The following is a 27,188-nucleotide window of genomic DNA, read 5'->3' as shown; positions in this document are numbered from 1 at the left end:
ATAACTCAAGAGTCACTAATTACTCAACCTAGGCCAAGAGAAGGAAAACCTAACTCATAACTAAAAGAGACAATTCATCAAAGACATAGAATTCAATGAAGGTAAACATCATAAATTGCAAGAATTAAAGGAATCTATAACTACAAAGGCAAGTAATCAACAATAGAAAACTAAAGTAAAGATAAGAAGACATGGAAATCATAAATTGCATTGAAAGGAAAAGGAGATCCACAAGAGAATCCATAAACTACAACTAACAATACAAAGAAACTAAAAGAGAAGTAGAATACTACAACTACAAGGGAACAATTAAAGATGAAAAAGGAGAATTAAAGCAAAAGAGAAGAAGTAGATCTAGATCTAGACTAAGAACCTTAATCTAGAGAGAAGAAAGAGCTTCTCTCTCTAGAAACTAACTAAAGCATGATGAAAACTAAACTAAAACTCATTAACTAACTAACTGGTTTATCCCTCTTTAATCTTTGGATTAAATAGCATCAGAAATGAGTTGAATTGAGCCCAAAATGCTTCAGAAATTGCTGGCCATGAGTTGCCTTTAGTGAGTCACGTGCAGCTTCCCACGCGTATGCGTGGTCTACGCGTACGCATCTCTAAATGCTAGGCAACTTTGAGAAATTTTATATCATTTTGAATCCCCGGATGTTAACTTTCCAACGCAACTGAAACTACCTCATTTGGACCTCTGAAACTCAAGTTATGATCGATTAAGTGTGAAAAGGTCAGGATTGACAGCTTTGCGATTCCTTCATTTCTTCATGAGTTCCATTTTTACATGCTTTTCCTTCCTTCCTTCCGGGTGAATTAAATTTAGCTATTTTAAGACCTAAAAAGCATGTTTTCACTCTTAAGCACTGATGCCAGGGCATTTTGGCCAGTTTCACTGACCTTTTCTTTACTGTTTTTAGGTAATTTCATGCATTTTCTTAGGAAATAAGTTAGTTTTGGGCAAATATTCACTCAGACCTTGATTCAAGCATACATTGTGCATTTTACATTATTTCATGAGCATTTTGCATGATTTTAATGACAAAATTGTATATTGCATTACCCATGACTTAGACTAGAACTTTGATGCACTCTATTGCTTGATTTCAGGACCAAAGGAAGCAAGGAATGGGAGGTAACTTGCAAAGTTAAGGAGAAAAGTGATTGCCAAAAACACTCTCAAAAGCCATCAATGCCCACGTTAAAGAGTCACGTTAACTAAGTTAACGTGAACTCTAACGTGGAGAAGAGAAGTTGAGCCAACGTTAGTGACACTCAACATTGTCACTAACGTTGGCAATTGCTCACAAATGGCCACGTTAGAAGCCACGTTAACCTAGTTAACGTGGCCTCTAACGTTAAAGGGGGAAGAGAAGCCAACGTTAGTGACACTCAACATTGTCACTAACGTTGGCCTAAGGTGCAAAGAGCCACGTTAACTCCCATGTTAACTTGGTTAACGTGGGAGCTAACGTAAGAGAGGGATAGTTGTCGACAACGTTAGTGACACTCAACATTGTCACTAACGTTGGAGCAACCACTCAAACCCCAAGAGCCACGTTAGCCTCCACGTTAACTTGGTTAACGTGGAAGCTAACGATGAGGAATGAAGAATGAGCCAACGTTAGTGACACTCAACATTGTCACTAACGTTGGGATGGCTAAGAATGGCCACGTTAGAAGCCACGTTAACCCAGTTAACGTGGGCTTTAACGTGAGGAAAGGGGTGCATGGCAACGCTAGTGACAATGTTAAGTGTCACTAACGTCCTCGAGCTTGTGTTTTCACTAAATGTTAAACACCCCTAACGTCTTGAGCTAAAGTCTCTGCCCACTTCACACTTTATCTCTGCAAGTAAGCCAAGCCCAAATGAAGAAAGGAACTGCTTCAAACTCAAAGATCCAAAGGCCCAAGACTTGAAGAGCTAACTAGAAGCTGAGAAGAGTAGTATATATAGGAGTAGTTTTGAAAGAGAGAGAGGCTTTTTGGGGGAGGAGCTAACAAAGAGAACTACTCTTTGTATTTACTTTCTCTGCACTTCTAAGTTTTATCATGTATTTTCTTTGGAGCTATGAACGACTAAACCCCTTTCATTGGGTTAGGGAGCTCTGTTGTAATTTGATGGATCAATACTAATTTTCTTGTTCTTCTTCTATCTTTCCTTTTGATTTTACTTGAAAGCTTTCGATCTTCATCCAATTGGATAGTGATCTTGGAAAAGAAGCTATTCAAACATGGATCTCTTCGGATCCTTGAAAGAGGAATGAAGAGATTAGCTAGAAATGCTTTCTCATGCTGGACCAAATTGAGTGTGGATGGGTATGTGGCTATATCCCTCTAAGCACTTGATTTGGGAAGTGCATGTGGTATAATCAGTGACCACACTTCATCTCTTCTCATGAGCAATTGACCAAGGAATTGGATATTGATCAAGATTTGAGAGATTGCATTGCAAGAAGTTGTGATTCAATCACTTAAGATTGCCAAGGAGATCAATGAGTGCATTGATTGAGGAAGAGATAAAAATGAAATTAATCCGGAGAATGCAACATCTCCTAAGCCCAATGAACTCCCCATTTCTGATCTTACCCATTCTCTTTATTTTCTGCAATTTACTTTTATGAGCAACTCCCCCATTCCCATTTACAAATCTGCAATTTACTTTCAGTCATTTACTTTCATGCCATTTTAAATTTCTGCAATTATCAACTCTATTCATGGATTCACTCAACTAGAACACTCCTTTAATTAATGTTTCTTGATCAATCAATCCCTGTGGGATTCGACCTCACTCTATTGTGAGTTTTTACTTGACGACAAATTCGGTACACTTGCCGAATGGGAATTTGTTGAGAGACAAGTTTTACCCCGATCAAGTTTATGGCGCCATTGCCGGGGATTGATTGTGCATCGACAATGATTACGTTAGAGGATCACTAGATTGAGCATTTGTATTTTGTTTGATTTAATTTTCTGTTTGGTTAATTTGATTTTCGTCTTAGTTTAATTCTTCCCCTCCCCTGTTTCTGAGTTTTTCTTTGCTATTTACAATTCAGTTCACTAACCCACTAACTGTTTGATATATTGCATCACTGACACTAACAAGTTATTCTAACAAGATACTTTCTGCATTGCTTTTCTTGCTTGTACTCTGTTAGTTGTATGACAGGGAGAAGAAGCGGAGCTTCAACTTCCTTTGATTCTGAACCTAAGAGAACCTTCTTAAGATTAAGAAGGGAGGCAAAAGAAAAACGTGTAGTGGGTGCTGAAGAAGAAGAGGAACACTTTGAAGAATACTTTGAAACAACCATGGAAGACCATCGTGAGGAAGAAGTGCACAACCATGGTGGAGAAGGTAGAGCAAATCCTGGTGGGGAAGATAGAAGAGTCTTGGGCTCTTACATTAACCCAAACCCAGGGAACTGCGGAAGTAGCATCCAAAAACCAACCATCCATGCCAACAACTTTGAACTAAAGCCACAGCTCATCACTCTTGTTCAGAACAATTGCTCGTTTGGAGGAGGTGTCCAAGAAGACCCCAACCAACACTTAAACACCTTCCTGAGAATATGTGACACAGTGAAGTCCAATGGCGTTCAACCTGATGTCTATAGACTGTTGTTGTTCCCCTTCTCTCTCAGAGACAAGGCAACCAAGTGGTTGGAGTCTTTTCCAAAGAAGAGCTTGACAACTTGGGATGATGTTATGAACAAATTCTTGGCAAGATTTTACCCCCCTCAACGAGTCAATCGGCTGAGAGCTGAGGTCCAAACTTTCCGACAATAAGATGGTGAGACTCTATATGAAGCATGGGAGAGGTTTAAAGACCTAACAAGGAGATGTCCATCTGATATGTTCAATGAATAGGTGCAGCTACACATCTTCTATAAAGGACTGTCATATGAATCAAAGAAGGCCGTAGACCATTCATCCGGAGGTTCTTTGAACAAGAAGAAGATCATTGAGGAAGCCATAGATGTCATTGAAACTGTAGCTGAAAATGACTACTTCTATGCTTTCGAAAGAGGGAACACTAGAGGGGTAATGGAGCTGAACAATGTAGATGCTCTGCTTGCCCAAAACAAGCTCATCACCAAGCAGCTAGCTGACCTCACCAAGAAGATGGAGAGAAGTCAAGTAGCAGCGATCACCACTTCAACTCAAGAAGAAGCAAGTGAAGAGGAATAAGGCACTCAGGAGCAAGCCAACTACATTGGGAATTCACCTAGACACAACCATGATCCATACTCCAAGACCTACAACCCTGGATGGAGGAATCACCCAAACTTTGGGTGGGGTAATCAACAAGACCAAGGCCAAGATCAGAGACGTTACAACTCCAACAACAATGCAGCTCACCAACAAGTCACACAGAGGACATACCAACAAAACCACATCAATACATCTCACCCTTCTACTTCTACCCTCAACATACCATCATTTGATGACAGAATCTCTAAGATTGAAACCTTACTTGAAAGCATATGCAAAGACATTCAAGACAATAAGGTGTTCAAAGAGGAAGTAAGAACCAGTATGAAGAATCGGGGGGAAGCAATCAAGAAGCTGGAATTCCAAGTGGGATATTTATCTGAGAAGATTCCCAGACCCACTGATAGCTTCCCAAGTGACACGGAGAAGAATCCGAGAGGTGAAACGAATAAAGTAAGATGGGAGGATTGCAATATGGTCACTACAAATGACAAGGAGACTGAAGACAAGCCAAGCAAGCTGCTAGAACAACCTGAAAATACCTTAGTAGAGAAGGAGAAGAAAGACCAACAAGAACCAGAAATCTCACAACAAGAGCTGCTGAGACTATATGCACCATTTCCTCAACTGCTAAAGGGTGCTGTGGAAAAGAGAATGTACTCAAGGTTCTTAGACTCGTTTGCATCTTTGAATGTGAACATACCATTCATCAGGGTCATTCAACAAATGCCAGCATTCATTAAGTATATGAAGGAACTACTTCCCAGGAAGAGCTCACTCAAGGGGGCCAGACTATAGTGATGAACAAGGATTGCAGCACCCTCATTCAAACACAATTGCCTGCGAAAAGAAAAGACCCAGGGAGTTTTCATGTCCCTTGTGCTATAGGGGAAACAAATTTTGATAGAGCACTTTGCGATTTGGGAGCAAGCATCAACTTAATACCCCTATCCCTGGTAAAAAGGCTGCAGATCAATGAGATACTACCTACAGATGTAGTCATAAGGCTGGCTGACAAGACTCAAAAGCAAGCAGTAGGAGTGGTGGAAAACGTGTTGCTCAAAGTTGGAAAATACTTTCTCCCAACAGACTTTGTCATCCTGGACATGGAAGAGAGTCATCTGCACCCAATCATATTGGGGAGACCATTTCTAGCCACTGCTAGAGCACTCATAGATGTGGAGAAAGGGGAGCTAATATTAAGGATCCATGATGAACAACTGAGCTTCAGTATTTTCGAACTCTCACTAGAAAAAGATGAAGAGGACAAAGAACCGAGCAAAGATCATCATGAGATACTAAAGGAAGAAGCAAGCATTGGAGCACAACCAGCTCATTCTGAGATTCACTGGGTTGATGGACAAGGCAAACAGCAAGTGCCACAGGTCAAGGAAAAATTGAAGGAACCTAAGCCACCAGAAGCAAGTGAAGGCAGCAACAAAGGCTCATCAAAAAATGACGCCACCAAGAGTAAGAAAAAAGCACCAGGGACAAAGAAGAAGGTACCAAGGTGGTGGCGGAACAAGAAGATCCCTACGGAAGATTTCTCTCCAGGGGATAAAGTAGTCTCAGCCTATTTCACAGATATCCCCCCTAATCTCCCCACTGTACCATCTCAGCTATCTAAGGTCTTCACCATCAACAGAGTTCTCTCCTTAGAGCATGTAGAAATCATTGATACAACCAATGGATACAAGTCCACTGCCAGAGGAGAAGACTTCAAGCATTACCAACCACCATAATAAGGGGGTAGCGTCAAGCTAGTGACGTTAAAGAAGCGCTTCATGGGAGGCAACCCATGTTTTACATGCTTTCAGAAGTTAGAGAATAAATCAATATTCATGAATTCCAACCAAAAATTGACAAACACGTGTGAAATTTTTATATGCAGAATATAGAGAAGAACAAGTTTGGTGTTCAAAGCATTATTCTTAAAGCTTAGAACACGATTTTTCATCACAGTGCTCCAAACTAAGTTTGGTGTCACCCTATGGTGCCACAATTTTGCATATGAAGATACACAGTTAGTCAGTTAGTGGAATTTAGGAATAAGCAAATTCTTTTATTATTCAAGCTGTAGATGTTAAAGCATTTTTGTTCTTTTATAAAAGTAGTTCTTACTCTTCTTATTTCATCTTTATAGGAAAAAGAAAGGAACATTGAGGAGATTGATAGGACAAGTGAAAAGAAATGGTTCAGCACTTTATGAAGAGATACACACACGTGACTCAAGAAAGAATGCATTGGAAAATGTTGCCATGCAACATGGAAGAAAGAGGAACCTTGATGACCGAACCAATAACCACAATAAAGTGGTGATCCTTGTCCTTTAGCATGCATAACCCCAACCGTCCATCGAGCAACAAGTTCATCAATCCACACCATCCATTCACTTACAACATCTCTGTATAAGTAGCCATTGATCCGTGCCCATTCTTAACTTTCATCACACACTCTTCATAGTTATCCATTTAGAAACTCAGCACTTCTTATCTCATTACAAACGTTTCCCCCTCACTCTCCTCATTGCCATAAAACCCTAAACAACCAGAAGTCTCCACAACCTTACCACCTTCACATAAGAACTATTATTCATGGCATCCTCAAGTGCCAAGAGAAGGAAGGGAAAGGAACCCATGGAGGAACACCTGTTTGATGAGAAGAGGTTTAGAAGCTTGCATCATGCATTGGAATACGGGTGGATGGTTGGTAAGGAAATCATCTATGAGTTGGGATTTCAAGTTAGGAAGAGTGAGTGCCCAGAAATCTCAGAGAAGGTAGAAAGGAGAAGATGGGAGCTCCTCACTGACCCGGTCACTAAGGTGAATGCAAACCTCATAAGAGAATTTTATGCAAATGCAGTCCTGTATGATAAGAAAGATGAGTCGTATATAAGCTTTGTGAGAGGAAAAATGGTGGATTTTGGTCCCATGAGTGTAATGAGGGCATTGAAGCTACGGTCTATACCATTTGAAGAAGAAAGTTATCACTCAAGGATGGACAACAACCCCAATTATGACCAGATCCTGCAAGACATTTGTGTACCCGGAGCTGACTGGGAAAGGGGCGCTGGAAATAAGCCAAAATTCATCAAGAGAACAGATCTCACTCCTGAAGCCAAAGGGTGGTTTGAGCTAGTGAGGAGGTCCATCCTCCCAACTGCAAACAACTTAGAGGTGAATCTGGAAAGGGCAACAATGGTGCATTGCATACTCAAGGGAGGAGAAATCAAGGTTCATGAAATCATAGCTCAAGGCATTAGAAAGATGGCAGAGAAAAGTGACGCAAGAGGGACGTTAGGTTACCCCAGCACTGTTTACCGACTATGCAAGAAAGCTGGGGTGGAGTTTGAGGATAAGGATCCTGTATGGATAAAGGAAGGCATTCCAATAACAGTTCGAAGGATGAATGCTGCAGCATCCCCCATACCTCAAAAGAAGCAAAGAAAGAGTACAGGGCCTCAAGGAGTGGAAGGACAAGCATCAGAGGGGCAAGCACCACAGACCTTGGACATGCATCAACTACAGGAAGCCCTTGATGGCTTGTCTAGACAGTACTTGGAAGGCCAAGGAGCACAGAAAGAGCTACAACTACAGATGATGAGGCAGCAAGAGGAAGCACTATCAAGATGGATAACTCAACAAGGAGAGTGGCAAAGGCAGATGATAGAACAGTAACAAAGTCAAGGGCAACAATGGGGAGAAACATTCAACAGGATGGAGCAAAGGCAAAATGAGCAACAAGAGTTTATCCAGAGGCTAATCAACATCCAAGCACATCAAGGGGCACACATACATGAGATGCAACGAAGGCAGATAGAACACACAGAACTACTGGATGAGCAAAGGGCATTTGCAGAAAGTGTTTACATGAGCGAGACAGGACATCACATAAACACTCAAGCCAGGCTCGGGTACCTAGTAGGACAGCTGCCTATATTACACCCAGGAATCGCAAGGTATGAAGAAGTGAGGGATGAATTAGCACGAGAAGAGAGACAAAGGGTGGAAGAGAGCCATGAATCAGTGAGGAAGGCACTTGCGGATTGGAAGCAAGCAAGATTGGCACGGCTGCGAGGAAGTGCAAAAGGACACAAGGAGGACCAGCAAGGAAAAGAGCAAGGATAGCCACAAAAGTAAAAGGTGGTGGAGTTCCTTCGTTACTCCATTTCTTTTTCTATGCTTTAAATAAGGAAGATCTTGTATGGAATAGAACTTGCTTCCATGTTAGTTTGAACATTTTCAATTCTGCATCTTAATGCTCTTAGTGCTTAGGTCCATGAACTCTGGTTTAAGTGTCACTGCTTCTTTCCCTATTTTACTTGTAAGCTTGTCTATTTGTATGAAGAAGAGAATGTCTATGTTTTCAAAAGACCAGAAATGAGTTCATAATGTGGAAGTGCATTCATGAATCTTTGGGGGTAGTCATAAGTTAGCTAAGTTGGTCCAACCACAAGGTTAGGATGACAACTATCTATCCTGAATGCTTCACTTTTGATATACCCATGAGACTAAGATAACAACAAGATCCTAATAAGAGAAAAGGGAAAGAATAAGGGAAGTGAAAAACAAAAGAAAAAGAGTACGCAATAAGGCTAGGCACCAATGGTTTACCCTAGGACATGTGTCTGTGGTGCTCCTGTGTGAGGGATCTACTTGGATGAATAAGCTCTTTGGGGTGCTTCATCACCTGGTAACTTGGGTTAACTAACTCGGGATTATCAGCTGAAAATCCACTATCAAGAGTAACCCTCACCACAGAGCATTTAGTAACCCAAAGAGGTGCTGGACACCAAGGTCTGAAGGAAAGAAAATAAATAAACTATATGCCTGTGGTGTGTATGTATGGGGGAGAGACTTGAGTAAGTAAGTCCTTAGGGGTGCTTCAACACCCAGCACCTTGAACCAACTGGTTCGGGAGTGTTGGCTGAAAGCTTATCCTAAAGAGTTGCCCCCTTACAAAACACTTAGCCTAAATAACACAAACAGCCCTTGAAATAACAATAAAAGGATCAATAAATACAGGTCTCATGGGACATAACAAAGTGAGTGATTTAGGAGATGATAAAGGTCTGAAAGCCAGTAGTGGAATGAACCTAAGTTGCTATGCATGAAACCACCATAAAATCAGTAATATGACTTCCACAAGGATGACTCATTTCTCTGAAGATTCCATTCATCATTCTCTTGTTCCAGTACTTGCTTAGGGACAAGCAAGCTTTAAGTTTGGTGTTGTGATGCCAGGGCATTTTGGCCAGTTTCACTGACCTTTTCTTTACTGTTTTTAGGTAATTTCATGCATTTTCTTAGGAAATAAGTTAGTTTTGGGCAAATATTCACTCAGACCTTGATTCAAGCATACATTGTGCATTTTACATTATTTCATGAGGATTTTGCATGATTTTAATGACAAAATTGTATATTGCATTACCCATGACTTGGACTAGAACTTTGATGCACTCTATTGCTTGATTTCAGGACCAAAGGAAGCAAGGAATGGGAGGTAACTTGCAAAGTTAAGGAGAAAAGTGATTGCCAAAAACACTCTCAAAAGCCATCAATGCCCACGTTAAAGAGTCACGTTAACTAAGTTAACGTGAACTCTAATGTGGAGAAGAGAAGTTGAGCCAACGTTAGTGACACTCAACATTGTCACTAACGTTGGCAATTGCTCACAAATGGCCACGTTAGAAGCCACGTTAACCTAGTTAACATGGCCTCTAACGTTAAAGGGGGAAGAGAAGCCAACGTTAGTGACACTCAACATTGTCACTAATGTTGGCCTAAGGTGCAAAGAGCCACGTTAACTCCCACGTTAACTTGGTTAACGTGGGAGCTAACGTAAGAGAGGGAGAGTTGTCGACAACGTTAGTGACACTCAACATTGTCACTAACGTTGGAGCAACCACTCAAACCCCAAGAGCCACGTTAGCCTCCACGTTAACTTGGTTAACGTGGAAGCTAACGATGAGGAATGAAGAATGAGCCAACGTTAGTGACACTCAACATTGTCACTAACGTTGGGATGGCTAAGAATGGCCACGTTAGAAGCCACGTTAACCCAGTTAACGTGGACTCTAACGTGAGACCTATAGGCACACTTGAACGTTAGTGACAATGTTGAGTGTCACTAACGTTCTCGAAGGTTGGCGAAGGCCACGTTAGAAGCCACGTTAACCTAGTTAACGTGAGCTTTAACGTGAAGCAAGAAGGGACACACTTGAACGTTAGTGACAATGTTGAGTGTCACTAACGTTCTCAAAGGCTAACAAGGCAACGTTAAAAGCCACGTTAACCCAGTTAACGTGGGCTTTAACGTGAGGAAAGGGGTGCATGGCAATGCTAGTGACAATGTTAAGTGTCACTAACGTCCTCGAGCTTGTGTTTTCACTAAATGTTAAACACCCCTAACGTCTTGAGCTAAAGTCTCTGCCCACTTCACACTTTATCTCTGCAAGTAAGCCAAGCCCAAATGAAGAAAGGAACTGCTTCAAACTCAAAGATCCAAAGGCCCAAGACTTGAAGAGCTAACTAGAAGCTGAGAAGAGTAGTATATACAGGAGTAGTTTTGAAAGAGAGAGAGGCTTTTTGGGGGAGGAGCGAACAAAAGAGAACTACTCTTTGTATTTACTTTCTCTGCACTTCTAAGTTTTATCATGTATTCTCCATCTTTGATTTTGATTTCTAGAGCTATGAACAACTAAACCCCTTTCATTGGGTTAGGGAGCTCTGTTGTAATTTGATGGATCAATACTAATTTTCTTGTTCTTCTTCTATCTTTCTTTTTGATTTTACTTGAAAGCTTTCGATCTTCATCCAATTGGATAGTGATCTTGGAAAAGAAGCTATTCAAACATGGATCTCTTCGGATCCTTGAAAGAGGAATGAAGAGATTAGCTAGAAATGCTTTCTCATGCTGGACCAAATTGAGTGTGGATGGGTATGTGGCTATAATCCTCTAAGCACTTGATTTGGGAAGTGCATGTGGTATAATCAGTGACCACACTTCATCTCTTCTCATGAGCAATTGACCAAGGAATTGGCTATTGATCAAGATTTGAGAGATTGAATTGCAAGAAGTTGTGATTCAATCACTTAAGATTGCCAAGGAGATCAATGAGTGCATTGATTGAGGAAGAGATGAAAATGAAATTGATCCGGAGAATGCAACATCTCCTAAGCCCAATGAACTCCCCATTTCTGATCTTACCCATTCTCTTTATTTTCTGCAATTTACTTTTATGAGCAACTCCCCCATTCCCATTTACAATTCTGCAATTTACTTTCAGTCATTTACTTTCATGCCATTTTAAATTTCTGCAATTATCAACTCTATTCATGGATTCGCTCAACTAGAACACTCCTCTAATTAAAGTTGCTTGATCAATCAATCCCTGTAGGATTCGACCTCACTCTATTGTGAGTTTTTACTTGACGACAAATTCGGTACACTTGCCGAATGGGAATTTGTTGAGAGACAAGTTTTACCCCGATCAAGCACAAATAAAGGAGAATTTACAAAACCATGCTATTTTACTGAATAAATGTGAGAAAAATTGATAAAATATCCTAAATTAAGCACAAGATAAACCAAAAAATTAGAGTTTATCAAGTCTTCCCACACTTAAACCAAACATGTCCTCATGCTAAGAATAAAGTAGGACAAGAAAAGGGGCATGAACATTTAGTTAATGCAAAGAAACTATATAAACCTATCTACATGCATGCAGCTAAATGCAATATGACTCTATCTACTTAGTTAAAAGTAAATCAATCTCCAAGACATACATGCACAAGTAGGGCCAAGATCATATAATGATTCATGAATCCTACCAATTCAAATACCAAAATGAATTTCAAGTAGACTTGCAAGAAAAAAGCTCATGAAAGCCAGGAACAAGGAATTGAGCATCAAACCCTCAGCGGAAGTGTTTGCACTCTTGTCGCTTGAGTGTATAGGGTTGATCACTCAATTCTCTTCTACTCATGCTTTCCAAGATTTGTTTTTCATCTAACAATCAACAATTATTCAATGCATGCATACATCTATCATGAGGACTTATTCATAGGTTGTAATAGGGCTATGGTCAAGGTAGGATGCATATGGTTAAGTGGACTAGAATTTGAATCTTTGATTAACCTAAGCTTCCCACCTAACCTATAGCAACCTATACAATTCTAATATAATACCTAATTACCCATGATTCCTACTTTTTTTTCACATACTCATGCATTCTCTTTTGATTACCACACATATGCATTGATCTTTATTGAGCTTTACCTTGGGGCATTTTTGTCCCCTTTTTATTTCTTTTATTTCTTTTTTCTTTTCTTTCTATATTTTTTTCTTTTTATTCATATATACATATATATATATATATTTTTTTTCTTGTTTTTCCTTTGTCATTTTTTTCTTTTTTTTCTTTTGGTTTTCACAATAAAGTATGTACAAACGTATCAATGCATATGGTTTTACATTTATACATGAGCATGTACCCAATTTCCAAAATTTTCAACAAAATACATAAATACACCCTTTTTATCCCAACCAATGTCCCAAGTTTTTCCACACTTGAATCATATACACACTCACTAGCCTACTCTAATCAAAGATCCAAATAAAGGACATTTATTGTTTTTCGCTTTAAGGCTTGTAATGTGCTAAATTAAAGAACAAGTGGGTTAATCGTAGACTCAAAGTTTGCTAACAATGGAAGGTAAAGGGTATGCTATTTGGGTAAGTGAGCTAAATGAAATAATGGCCTCAATCATATATATGCATTCATGCATGGAATAATGGACATAAAGAATCAAACAAATCAAAGATTATAATCATAGAAAGAGAACAATGCACACAAGAACGGAAATAAGTAGTTATAAGATGTAACCACACAATTAGGCTCAAAACTCACATGCTTGTATTCTTAGCTCAAAAACCATGTTCCAAAATAAATTATTTCAAGCAAGTTCAAAAAAATTAATTTTCAAATTGGTAGGGTGCCCTAAAATAGTTTCTTGGAACATCAATTATCACCCTAACCAAGTAGTCCTAATAAGAAAGAAGTGGTAAAACATGCACAAACTATAGCTATCATGCAACCTATCATGCAATGTAACACTAAATAACAAAGAAAATTAAGAATTGGTGTTGAAAAAGGAAATTGTTACCCACGAAAGTCGGTCAGATGACCTCTCCACACTTAAAGATTGCACCGTCCTCGGTGCATGCAAAGAAGAGCAAGGTGGATCGGTTGTTACAACTGATGAGTTTCTTCAAAAGATTGTGCGGATGACTTGTTTATGGCCCCATTTAGAAACTTTTCCTTTTTCGCTTTTAGTGGCAACCCTAAAAGGAAAGAAAAAGAAAGAAGAATAAGCCTACAATAAAGATATCAAAGCAATAGAACATAGGCGGGGGCTAATGCCAAATAAGAGTAAGGTTCTCACTACATGTTAGCTACACATGTGAGGGAGAGAGCAGTATAGGCAGAGGGCATATCAACTAATACTTGATGCAATAGTAAAATCAGAGCATAAGCAAATGACATGAAGAGCATCAAGTTCAAGCAAGAATCGACACAAACAAGATTAGGGATAAGCATGAAAGTATTTGGTCCCATCCTAATTCAATGGAAATGGAGTACAAAAACAAAGAATAATGAATTAGGAAGGACTAAAGCACTAATCTTGTGTGTGGAACAAATATGACCATTAATGCTAAACAAGTCACGAAGCACCAAAACAATGCAAGAAATTCTCAACAATTGAGTAAGAGAATTTAACACCATTATTAAAATGAGAGGCTTAGAAAATAAAATAAGAACAAACTATAAAAACAAAATTAAAATGCAATGAATGAAAATAAGCAAATGCAATAAAAGAAAATGGAAGAAAAGAGAAAAAAATTTTGGTATTTTATTTATTTATTTTTATTTATTTATTTTTATTTTTTTATTTTATTTTTATTTATTTATTTTTGAAGAGAGGAAAAAGAAGAAAGGTAGAAAGAAAGAAAAAGAAAATAAGAAAGAAGAAGAAAGGAGAATGGAGAAAAACAGGGTGCAATCCATGCATAAGCGTCGCCCACGCTTAAGCATGGATTACAGCAAGGACAATCCACGCATAAGCGTCGTCCATGCTTACGCGTGGATTGCAGCAGGTGCAATCGACGCGTAAGCATCGCCCACACTTACCCGTGGGTGGACTGGCACAAAGTAGGCATAAAGTGGGCACAACTCGCCGGTTTTTGTACCAGAGATCCCCATATGGCAATCCACGCATAAGCATAGCCCACACTTAAGCGTGGACTGACACTTTCTTTTAGAAGCATAAAAACAGAATTTAACACTATCCAAACCTATAAACATTCTAAAGCAACCAAAATTCAAATTTAACAAAATCTTTAATTTTTTAAAAAATTTTCAAAGACAAAACAAACAAAACTTGCACTTTAAGCAAAATGCAATTCAAAAACAACTATTCTAATCAAAACATAAATCTAATAAGCAACCAAGTAATCAAATCAAGATATGCAAAAGTATGAAAAGAAGAAAACTACCTAAAAATGGCAACTTAATTCATTCATTGATTATATCTACAAGAGAATGGAAAGAGTTTACCATGGTGGAGTGTCTCCCACCTAGCACTTTTATTTATTGTCCTTAAGTTGGGCATTTGATGGGGTCCTTGCTATGGTGGCTTAGGCTTGAACTCTTCCTTGAATCCCCTCCAATATTTTCACTTCCAATAGCCTCTGGGATCCCAAACTAAGTGCATCAAGCTACCAAGAGATCTCAAGTGAGTACCAAGGCTCCAAAGTTGATGATTATCTATGTATATTCCAGGGTCCCATACCTTGTTTGTCAACCTCCTTTCTTCTTGATCTTCATGCTTCCAATTGGGTGACTTGGGTGACAAACTTCTTGAATTCTCCTTAGAACTCTTAATCCTCATCCTCCTAGATCCCTTGAATTGAGCCTCACTCCAACGATGAATCCTAATATTTGAGCTTCCTTCCACTATGCACCTTGATTCTTGTTGCCAACTGTTCATACCCAGGATCGAGCCACCCGACCTGGGATGTTTAGCGATAGAGCAACCGACCTCTTCAGGTTTGATTATCTGACCTCTTCTCAAAGAGCTCGATCAAAATTGCCAAGGAAGCCCAGTAAAGGGCCCAAATAGAGGAACACGACCCAAATCCAAAGGCGGCCCAAGCCTATAGAGATAATGGCGGTTCCCTTGAAGATACGAGGACCCCAGTCAAAGATAAGATAAGATAAGATAAGATAACTAACTTATCTTATCTAAAAAGGTCACTCCACACCATTACAAATATGCTGGAGCACCCAGGTATAACTCATACTCTGATTCTACTAAAAACCTGCTTGATACCCTTGCTAACTTAAGCATCGGAGTCCCTTGCAGGTACCACCACCCTCCGGTGACGAAGGATCTGCACCACCACCAAGTTCAACAAGTCGAACACAGCAGCTCTGGCCAGTACAGAAGATCTCGTCCGAGATCGACCTCCAGTTTTAGGTAACCCTCGGAACACGAACCAACACCCAACTCTTTTCTACTTTCTAACCCACACATAGCTCTAAGTTAACTATCCATTTCTAACAATGCATATTGATATGGGCCAAGGAAATTAGAGGATGAGATGATTACCCATTCAATTTGTAGTATGGATGGTGACTTAGCAAGGAATATATCCAATGGTCTTGACATTGTAGGCTCCACTTCCTTTGGCTCCTCCTTGATGACTTCCATCTTTTGACAACCTTTTTCAATTTTCACTTGTTTGCTAACTTCTTGCAACTCTTCCTCGTTGATCAAATCATGTGTTGGAGGTTGCGTACCCTCCTCAACATCGGTTTCACATTCAATGAAAGAGGCTTCAACAAGATCACCATTGTTACTTGGTGTAGAGTTGTCTTCAATGATGGAGTTTCCTTTTTGTTCAACCTCCCCTAGGTCTTCTTCAACTTCTTCTACTTCAACAATCTCCATTAAAATGATATACATTATAGGAGGGATTACCATCATAGTAGCTTGAATGAGGAAGTTGCCATGGTGATTGCTCATATGGATATGGCTCCCTTCTCAAGAATTTATCTCTCCCATAATGTGACCCATCATTAAAGTTTTCATCACATACAACATAGTCATAACCATACCCAAAACCACAAGGATGAGAATTCATAAGGACAAGAGAAAATAAAAACAAAAATATCAAAAAGGAAAAGAAAGAGTAAACTCCTAATTACTAGCACAACCAAGAAATAACCAAAAAAGCAAGATATTCACAATATTAACATATTCACAATAGCCAATAACATAACATCATTGCAATTTCCTGGCAACGGCACCATTTTGATGAAAAGAAAATTGAGTGATGGTTTAGAATTTCACAATTGAAATCTCGTTGCAAGTATAGTTCTAAACTAACAAACAGCTACAAGAGATGTAGAATGCTACAACTACAAGAGAACAACTACAAGAGAACAATTAAAGGTGAAAAAGGAGAATTAAAGCAAAAGAGAAGAAGTAGATCTAGATCTAGACTAAGAACCCTAATCTAGAGAGAAGAGAGAGCTTCTCTCTCTAGAAACTAACTAAAGCATGATGAAAACTATACTAAAACTCACTAACTAACTAATTTGTTCACCCCCTCTTCAATCCTTGGGTTAAATAGCATCAAAAATGAGTTGGATTGGGCCCAAAAGCTTCAGAAATCGCTGGCCACGAGTTGCTTTTAGTGAGTCACGTGCAGCTTCCCACGCGTACGCGTCTCTAAATGCCAGAAAACTATGGCAAATTTTATATCATTTTGTAGCCCCAAATGTTAGCTTTCCAATGCAACTGGAACTGCCTCATTTGGACCTTTGTAGCTCAGGTTATGATCGATTAAGTGCGTAGAGGTCAGGATTCACAGCTTTGCGATTCCTTCATTTCTTCATGAGTTCTCCATTTTTACATGCTTTTCCTTCGTTTCCTCAATCCAATCTTTGCCTTCTAAACCTGAAATCACTTAACAAACATATCAAGGAATCGAATGGAATCAAGGTGAATTAAATTTAGCTATTTTAAGACCTAAAAAGCATGTTTTCACTCTTAAGCACAAATAAAGGAGAATTTACAAAACCATGCTATTTTAGTGAATAAATGTGGAAAAAATTGATAAAATCTCCTAAATTAAGCACAAGATAAACCACAAAATTGGGGTTTATCAAGCCCCCTAACCAGAGAGCGGAGGAGACCACGACTGAGGAGGGAGTAGTTCAAAGAGTTGAAGAGCCAGCAGCTGGAGCCAAGCCGATAGTTGAGACAGCAGCAGAGCAAGCTGACCAGGCAGTTGAGGAGCCGGCAGCTGAGCGCACCCCAGAGTCTTCCCACACCATCATTGTGTATCACCGTCATCACCACCCACCACCATAAGACGGTGGAGTATCTCACAATTGACCATCCCCAGTTCGATTTTGGCACGGAGGACCGTGCATGATTTAAGTGTGGGGGAGGATCTACGATTTTTGGGTGTAGCCATTCTTTCCTCAATACTTTTCATTTAGTTTATTTCAGCTTTATTATGCTTTTGTAGATATTTACAGTACTTTACTTTTTGCTACATATTGGTACTTTGGTATATATATTTGTTGTTCTTAGTTATCTTTAACATTGCACTTTCATTTTGGTATATATATATATATATATATATATATATATATATATATATATATATATATATATATATATATATATTGCATTTTATATTGCTTGGTATATAGTATAGATATGGATTGTGATTGGATGATGTGAATAGCATATGCCTGGCTCATTTTGATCCTAATTGTTTGTGTTACTTTTTGCTTGTTGAAAATTAGGAAAAGAACTAGGAAATTTTGAAAATTTGTATCCATCACAACAACATACATATAGGAAATAAATTTTTGGTGAAAAACAACAAAAATTTTCAAGAATTTTATTTAGGGCATTCTATTGAATTGATTTGGGAAATTGTTTTTTTTAAACTTGCTTCAATGATTTTTATGGAACATAGAAGAGTAAAGAACAAATACCTTGTGAGTTTTTGAGCTATATTGAGTGGTTACTCATTTTAACCACTAATTTTGTTCATTGTGTGCTATATATCTTCTATGATTGTAATCTTGGTTTTACTTGATTCTTTATTTCCAATGATTGATGTGTTGAATTGCATTGAGCATGAGTGAGGCCATCTTTGTTTAAATCTTACTTAACCCATATAGCCTACCCTTTGCATTTACCATTGTTAACCCCCTTTGAGCTTTAATTACCCCATTGTTCTTGACATTAGCACATCACAACCTTAAGCGGAAAACCATGATTCACCTTAGATTGTCTCCTTGATTAGATTAGGTTGAGGAGTGTGTTTCATTTAAGTGTGGGGGAATTTTGGAAAACATTGGTAGTGAACGAAAATGTTTAATTTGGGTATTTCATTGAAAATTTTGAAAAATGGGTGCATTCATGTATGAACTAAGTAAACCATATGCATTTATTTTCCCTTGAAAAAAAAATCATCACCATAAAAAGGGGAATGAAAGTTACCCCAAAGAAAAGAAAAGTGAATAAGAAATGCATATGTGATGTAATTGAAAAAGCATACATGAATGTTTACAAAAAAGGAAATGATGGGAAGTTAGGATGGCATATATTTGTTGTTGGATTGATAAATGTTGAGTTGAAAACTTAAACTAATCAAGGATTCAGTCACTTTAGTCCACTTAGCCATATCTATCCCACCTTTACCCTAGCCCCATTACAACCCTAATAAGTCCTCATAATAATTGCATTCATGCATCACTTGATTGTTGATTGTTAGATGCAAAGCAAAACCTTGAAAGCATGATTAGAGGAGATTTGAGTGAATTGACCCTTAGACACCGAGTGATTGGAGTGTATACACACCTAGTGAGGGTTCAATTACTCAATTCTATGTTTCCACTTTTTATCAAGAATTCTTGCAAGCTGCTTCATTTTGAGATTTGAATCAATTCTCTAGATTTTGGTTGCTTTGGATTATTTCCTTGCTTAGCCCTATTTGTAGATACTCTTGCTTGAAAACTTGATAATATATATATATATATATATATATATATATAGTATATACATCCTCGCATGCATATAGATAGTTGCATTCAATAAGTTGGTTACCCCTTTTGATCATTTTCCTTGTTGGTTTAGCATGAGGACATGCTATTGTTTAAGTGTGAGAGAATTGATAAGTCTGCATTTGATGATATATTTTGACTCAATTTGGATGGATTCTAGCACCTAAACCTACAGTTAAGCACCCAAATAGCATACTTTTGTGTTTTCTCCCTAATTTGATCGTAAATGTGAAAACATGCGATTTTATGCTTAAAATGAGTAATTTTAATTCTACTTTTATACCATTTGATGCCATGACATGTTTGCTGAGTGATTTCAAGTCATTTAGGCAAGATTGGGTAGCCAAAAGTGGAAGAAAGCATGTACAATGGGAAAAACATGAAGAAAACACAGAAAAGCACACACAGCAAAGTGTGCATGCGCACAAGCACCTGTGCATACGCACAGGTCAACTTTCAGCCAAGTGAGCGTATGCACACATCTGTGCGTACGCACAAAACCCTGCACGTGATTTCATTAAAGAAACACGTGCTTCACGATTTCTGAGGCCTCTTGGCCCATTTTGGAAGGCTTGAAGGCTAAATTTGGATGCTATATGAAGGGGATATCAACACATATGAAGGCATTAGGACTTAGACATAATTTTTTCCATAGTTTTACATGGTAGGAGTAGGAGTAGTGTAGATTAGGGAGAGCTCTCTTATGGTTTTTAATTTGGTTTAATTGCAGCATTTTAAATGCAAGCTTTGTTCTTGGATTTTTTCTTCTTTAATTATAAGTACTCTCAATTTCCTCTTTAATTAAAGCACATTTACTTCCATTTCCTTTTGGTTCAAGTTACTTTGTCCATATTTGCAATTTTGAGTTTCTTGAAGTTTTGATTGATGAATTTAATGTTTCATGCTTTCTTTATGTTTGATTGCTTGTTTTTATTTGATTTTGTGAATAGTTTGTTATAGTTTTTCACTTTCCTTTGCAATTTCTCATGTTTTGGTTATATGCCCACCAAGTCAAGGTTAGGGGTTAACTAAATAAGATTGACTCATCATAATTACCATAGTTGTGGTTATGGCAATGATAGGATTCCTTAGACTCTCATTCCCAAGTCAAGGCTCTTTATCTAGCATTTTAACTAGTTTTGATCTTATCCTTCTTTTACTTTCATTAGTTACAATTTTGATCATTTCTTAGTTTGATTTCTTAGTTCTTTTAATCTTTAGTTCCTTGATTCCAAAAACCCCCCTTTGTGTCCTTTACAACCAAAAGAGTAACACTCCAATTGCATTCCTAGGAAGAACGACCTGAGGTTAAATTACTCTTGATCTTGGTTTATATTTGGTTTGAATTATGATAACATTTGATTGTGAGAGTTTATTGTTGGTTTGGACTATGCTACCAATGATTTCATTCATGTTTAAATTGATTCCAAACCGGCAGTAACTCCATTATCAATAAATATGAACCATTATATATTGCTGGAAAGTCCTGGATGTTAACTTTCCAACGGTGTTGAGAGCGCATCAATTTGACTTTTAAAGCTCCAGAAATTCTCGTTTGAATGCACAGAGGTCAGAATCTGACAACATCTGTAGCCCTTTCCCTGTCTCTGAATCAAGCTTTTTCAAAACTTCCCAGAATCACCCAAAAATCACCTAAAATCATAAGAAAAATACAAAAACTCAAAGTAGCATCCAAAAAGTGATTTTTTGCACAGAAACCTACTAAAATTTAATAAAACTAAACATAACTAAAACACTATGAAAATAATCCCAAAAAGCGTATAAAATATCCGCTCATCAGAACACCAAACTTAAACCATTGCTTGTCCCCAAGCAACCAAAAATAGAGTAGGATTAAAAAGAAGAGAAGGAGATGATAAATCTCAGAGTTTTCAATGAAGCTCAGTTCCAATTGATGAGCGGGGCTAGTAGTCATTTACTTCTGAATAGTTTTGGCATCTCACTTTCCTTTGAAGCTCATAAGTATTGACATCTTTAGGAACTCAGAATCCAGATGATATTATTCATTTTCTTAGTTCAGCTTTTCTTGATTCTTGAACACAGCTTCTTTTTGAGCCTGGCTGTGACCCTAAGCGCTTTGTTTTCCAATATTACCACCGGATACATAAACGCCACAGACACTTAACTGGGGGAACCCTTGGATTCGACTTTAGCTTCAATTAAAGTCCTAGACAGTGGTATCTAGAGTTCTTAGGCACACTTTTTTGCTTTTGGGATCATGACTTTAATTGCTCAGTCTCAAGCTTTTCCCTTGACACCTTCACACCACAAGCATTTAGTTAGGGGACGCAGCTCCTTTTAACTTTCTAGGCCAAGATTTAGTTTCTTTAGACCTTCATAACCATTGATGCTCAAAGCCTTGGATCCTTGCTCTTGCCTTTTGGTTTTAAGAGCTTTTGGCTTTTTCTTTTTCTCTTTTCTTTTCTTTTTTTCATTTTCTTTTCTCTTTGTCTTTTTTTATTGCTTTTTCTTGCTTCAAGAATTAATTTTTTTGGATTTTTCGGATCACTAATAATACTTCTCCTTTTTAATCATTCTTTCAAGAGCTAACACAGTTTACTCCAACATCAAATATGCACTATTAATTCATGCATTCAGAAAGTACAAGCAAGGCTACCACATCAATTAATTGGACTATTCTTATTATATAACTCGAAATTATGTATCTCACTTTTCTATTTTTCAAATAAATTTTTCTTTTAAGTATTGTGAGAGACATATGGAATATTTCATAGGTTAAGACAAAACAAAAAGATGATCATGCACTAAAAATAGGAAACAGACAATGAAATACAGTGGAAAATAGAAAAATATATAACATAAGCAAGGGGGTAATGGAACGTGACCACCTTAGCAAGGGCGGCTACTGCTTCCTCTAGTGGATCTAATGGAGCGTTTAAGCTTCTCTATGTCTTGCCCTTGTCTTAGTTGCTCTTCCCTCAATGCTCTTTGATCTTCTCTTATTTTATTAAGGATGGTGGACTGCTCCTGGTGTTCCAACCTCAGCTGATCCACATTGGAGCTCAATTCTCCTAGAGAATTATTCAGTTGGTTCCAATAGTTTTGGGAAGGAAAATACATCCCTTGAGGCATCTCAAGGATTTCATGCTGGCGCGGCTGCACATGCTCTTGTTGTGGTGCGTGCGTAGGCTCTCTAACATACTCCATCCTTCTTTTCGTGATGGGCTTTTCCTCCTCTATGGGGGTGTCTTCTTCTATGACAATTCCTGCTGAATTGCATAGGTGACAGTTGAGATGTGGGAATGCCAACCTCGCTTGGGTGGAGGGCTTTTCTGCCACCTTGTACAGCTCTTAAGATATCACCTCATGTACCTCCACCTCATTCCCAAGCATAATGCGGTGAATTCTTATTGCTCGGTCTATAATAACCTCAGAATGGTTACTCGTTGGGATGATAGAGCATTGAATAAATTCCAACTTTCCTCTTGCCATGGGCTTGAGGTCAAGCCTACCTAGTTGGTATGGCCTGCCTTGCGCATCCCTCCTCCATTGTGCTCCTTCCACACAAATGTCCGTAAGCACTTGGTCTAACCTTTGGTTGGTATTGACCCTTCTATTGTAAGAGTGAGTGTCTCCTAACATTTGTGCCAATTTGAGCGCCACTCTTACACTCTTCAGACTGAAATCCAAGAGTCTGTCTCAAACCATGGTGCGCCAATTCTTAGGGCTTGGGTTCACACTTGTATTATGCCTTTTTGTGACCCATGCATTGGCATAGAACTCTTGCACCATTAGTAATCCAACTTCTGGGATAAGATTGGTTAGGGCTTCCCAATCTCTTTTCCAGATTTCTTGTTGGATCTCTAGGTACTCATTCTTTTTTAGTCTAAAGGGGACTTCGGGGATCACCCTTTTCTTTGCCACAACTTCATAGAAGTGATCTTGATGAGCCTTGGTGAGGAATTTCCTCATTTTCAAAGGTTTGAAAGCGAAATCAATGGCTTTTCCTTTTTTCTTTCTAGAAGACTCTTTGACTTTGGGTGCCATGAGTGTAAATGGAAAGCAAAAATCAAAGCTTTTCCAACATCAAACTTAAGAACTTTGCTCTTCCTTAAGCAAATGGAAACAAAAGGGAAGAAGAGAGTAGAAAAAGAAAAAAATAGTAGAAATAGAGAGGGATTCGGCCAAGTGGGGCTTATTATGTATGAAGTTGGTGTACGTGTGGGTTAAGATTCAGCAATGGGGGTGAGGAAATGGGGAGGGAAAGTTTTTTAATTTGAAGTGGGCGGTGGTTGGTGGGAGTTATGATGGGTCTAGAAAAGTGGGTGGATTGGGAAGAGGGAAAGTGGGGTGAGGGTTTAAGGTATAGAAAGGTGAGAGAGAGTGTGGAGTAGGTGGGGTAGGTGGAGATTCTGTGGGGTCCACTGGTCTTGAGAAGCTAAGGAATTCGAATTCCCTGCCCCCTTGTGGGCATTAAACGCCCAACCTTGCTCCTTAGCTGGCTTTCAATGCTAGCTTCTACTCCCTCATGGGCATTTGAAGAACCAGGGACTCCCTTCCTAGCATTCAACGCCAGGTCTCTGCTCCCTCTAGCATGGTGAACACCCAGAATGGTACCATTCTAGCATTCAACACCAACTCCTACTCCCTCATGGGCGTTTGAATGCCCATCCCTTTCTTTGTCTGGTGTTCAACGCCAGCAAGGGTGTTCTGGTTCCATCTCTGAATGTCTCTGTCTCTGTTCTAAGGACTGTACATGATCAAAAATATTAGAAAGCAAAGCAAATAAATTAACAAAACTCAAATGAAATCACCTAAAAGAAAGAAAAACAGAAATACTCTACTCATAGTTGGGTTGCCTCCCAACAAGTGCTTCTTTACTGTCACTAGCTTGACAGACAACTCTTTTATGGAGAATGATAAGGGATCAGAATTTCACCCCTTATAGTGAACTTCCTTCATGTGCTCTCATGGATGAGTTTCACATGTTCTAGAGACAGGATCCTGTTCACAGTGTGTGGAATGACTAGACTGTGAGTGAAGACCACTCTCATTCTAGGCGAGAGGTCCTCAGTGGGGATCTTCTTTCCCCTCCAGCCTTTAGGCACATTCATCTTACTACCGTCCTTCTCAGAGCTTGATGATGGTTGCCCCACACGAAACTTAGTTAACCTCCTCCATCATGGGTTGATATGGATCATAGGCATCTCCTTCATAGGAGGCTTCTTGAGTGCTGCTAGCTGCAGCTTGCAATCCAGTCAGATGGTGAGAGATCATGTTGACCTGTTGGGTCAGGATCTTGTTCGGAGCCAATATGGCATTCAGAGTGTCAACCTCCAGGACTCCTCTCTTATGAGCTACCCCATTGTTTACAGGGTTCCTCCCAGAAGTGTACACGAATTGGTTGTTAGCAACCATGTCAATGAGTTCCTATGCCTCTTCAGGAATTTTCGTCAAGTGGATTGATCCATCAACAGAGTGGTCCAAGTCCATCTTGGACATCTCAGAAAGACCATCATAGAAGATATCCAGCATGGTCCAGTCTGAAATCATGTTAGGAGGGCACCTTCTGATTAATTGCTAGTACCTCTCCCAGGTTTCATAGAGGGATTCACCCTCTTTCTGTCTGAAGGTTTGAACTTCCACCTTAAGTTTGCTCAACTTCTGAGGTGGAAAGAACTTGGTCAATAATGCATTGACCACCTTCTCCCAAGAGTCTAGGCTTTCCTTGGGCTGAGAATCCAACCATAACCTAGCTCTGTTCCTTACAGCGATGGAGAAAAGCATCAGCTTGTAAATCTCTCGATCCACTCCATTAGTCTTGACAGTATCACAGATCTACAAGAAATTAGAGATGAATCTATTGGGATCTTTCTATATAAGTCCATTAAATTGGCAGTTCTGTTGAACTAGAGTGACCAGTTGAGGCTTCATCTCAAAGTTATTTGCACCATTAGTAAGTATATAGATGCTCCGTCCATAGAAGTCAGAAGTGGGTGCAGTAAAGACACCTAGGACCTTCCTTGCGTCTCCTCTATCATTGGGATTGGCTGCCATGTTTGTATTCTTAGCTTCTTATTTGAAAAGCTCTGTGAGGTTTTCTCTGGAGTGTTGTGCTCTAACTTGTTGTAGCCACCTCCTTAGAGTCCTCTCATGTTCAGGGTCAGGATCAAAGAGAAGTTCTTTATCTCTATCCCTGCTCAAAAACAAGAAAAAGAAAACCAAGAAAGAGAAAGAATGGGAGTTTCTATGTTAGAGTATAGAAAACTCCCTGTGAGATATCAGATTGATGTGAAAACAGTGATAAAGATTCAGTTAAGGCTTCGGAGATGCTATTTCTTTCCAGATTAACTTTTCTTATAGTCTACTTCAATAACGAATGATTCATTCAATGGCAGTCGTAAGTGACTAATTCATGTCCTCTCATCAAGTTAATCTCTTCTAAACCACAGCCATCCACCATATCTGAGTAACTCATGTCCTCTCATCAAGTTGACTCAAGGCTTCTTACTATAGCCAAAGATGAAGCTCTAAGCTACTCCCCTTCACGATCCTACTCAAAATACCACATACAAGGTCAGATCTTCCGGATTAGAGAGTGCTGCTTCTCTGAGTCTAGCCTTAGTGCCACAGAAATCTCAATAACCCATGGTCAACGAAATTTCATGTCACGTATCCAAAGTTGCCCAGGCGCGCTCTTGGAATCTGCAATGTATCTCTAGCTTTAGTTCAATGCTATCCAGGTCAGGACTCGCACGAAACCCATGTAGACCAAGGATGAATGTCACGGTTCACCCACAATTCATTGAGATTCAAGAAGGAGAACGTGTAAGTGAATAAAATCAGACATATTGAAATAGAAACAGTAATATTATTAATCCATGAGAATCAGCAGAGCTCGTAACCCTAACTTAGGAGGTTTAGTTACTCATAGCTTATAGAAAATAGTAATGTAATTCGAAAATAGTGTGGAAGAAGATCCTAAAACATGGGTGATCTTTTCCCTTTAATACTAATCTAATAACTAGAGATTACAAAAATAAGACAAATGATAAACCCAATTTTTAGGGTTTATCTTGTGCTTATTTTGGGTGATTTTATCACATTTTCTCACATTTATTCAATGAAATATCATGGTTTCATGATTTTCTCCTAATTTGTGCTTAAGTGTGAAAACATGTTTTTTAGGCCTTAATTTGCTCATTTTAATCCACCTTTGATTCCACTAGATGCCTTGATGTGTTTGTTAGTGAATTCAGGTTGAAAAGGCTAGGAATAGATCAAAGGAATGAAGAGGAAAGCATGAAAAGTGGAGAAATTATGGAAAATCAAGGATTTGGGATGCACTCATCGATGCGCACACGTGGCATACGCTCACGCATGGAAGATGAAGTCGCCAGGCAACGCGTACGCGTTACAGGACGCATAATAGTGGATAGAAAATTGCCCAGTGAAGCGTACGTGTGACCCACACGTACGCGTCGATGCTCGCATGTGACCTCATCAAAGTGAAAATGCTAGGGGCGATTTCTAAGCTTCACAGGCCCAAATCCAACTCATCTCTGAGCATGTTACATGCAAAATTCAAAATGGGTCAAAGGGGGGTGATTCATACACAAAGTTTTTGAGAGAGATTTAGAATTCTAGAGAGAGAGGCTCTCTTCTCTCTCTAGATTAGGGTTCTTAGTTTTACTCTTTTTAGATCTAGATCTACTTCTTCTTTTGCTTTAATTTTCCTTTTATGTTTAGTTGTTTAGCATTTTATTTCTTTTATTAATTCCTTTATCTTGTTAATTTTAGTTTATGAACTCTTATGTAGATCTCCATTTCCTTT

At 38.9% G+C, this 27,188-nt stretch overlaps 2 non-coding genes across 2 annotated transcripts; one reads left to right on the top strand and one right to left on the bottom strand.

Annotated features, from left to right (window-relative positions):
* Window positions 1-3,757: 3,757 nt before the first annotated feature.
* LOC112713512 (small nucleolar RNA R71) lies at window positions 3,758-3,863 on the bottom strand. Its single transcript, XR_003158485.1, has one exon. It is a non-coding gene; the product is annotated as a small nucleolar RNA R71 (small nucleolar RNA).
* Window positions 3,864-24,900: 21,037 nt separating this feature from the next.
* On the top strand, window positions 24,901-25,009 carry LOC112713462 (small nucleolar RNA R71). Its single transcript, XR_003158434.1, has one exon. It is a non-coding gene; the product is annotated as a small nucleolar RNA R71 (small nucleolar RNA).
* The last annotated feature ends 2,179 nt before the right edge of the window (window positions 25,010-27,188 follow it).

The sequence above is a fragment of the Arachis hypogaea genome, chromosome 9 (genome assembly GCF_003086295.3).
Source record: "Arachis hypogaea cultivar Tifrunner chromosome 9, arahy.Tifrunner.gnm2.J5K5, whole genome shotgun sequence".
Classification (NCBI taxonomy): domain Eukaryota; kingdom Viridiplantae; phylum Streptophyta; class Magnoliopsida; order Fabales; family Fabaceae; genus Arachis; species Arachis hypogaea.
Note: the sequence above shows the minus strand (reverse complement) of the source record. Positions and strands in the feature narration are given on the sequence as shown.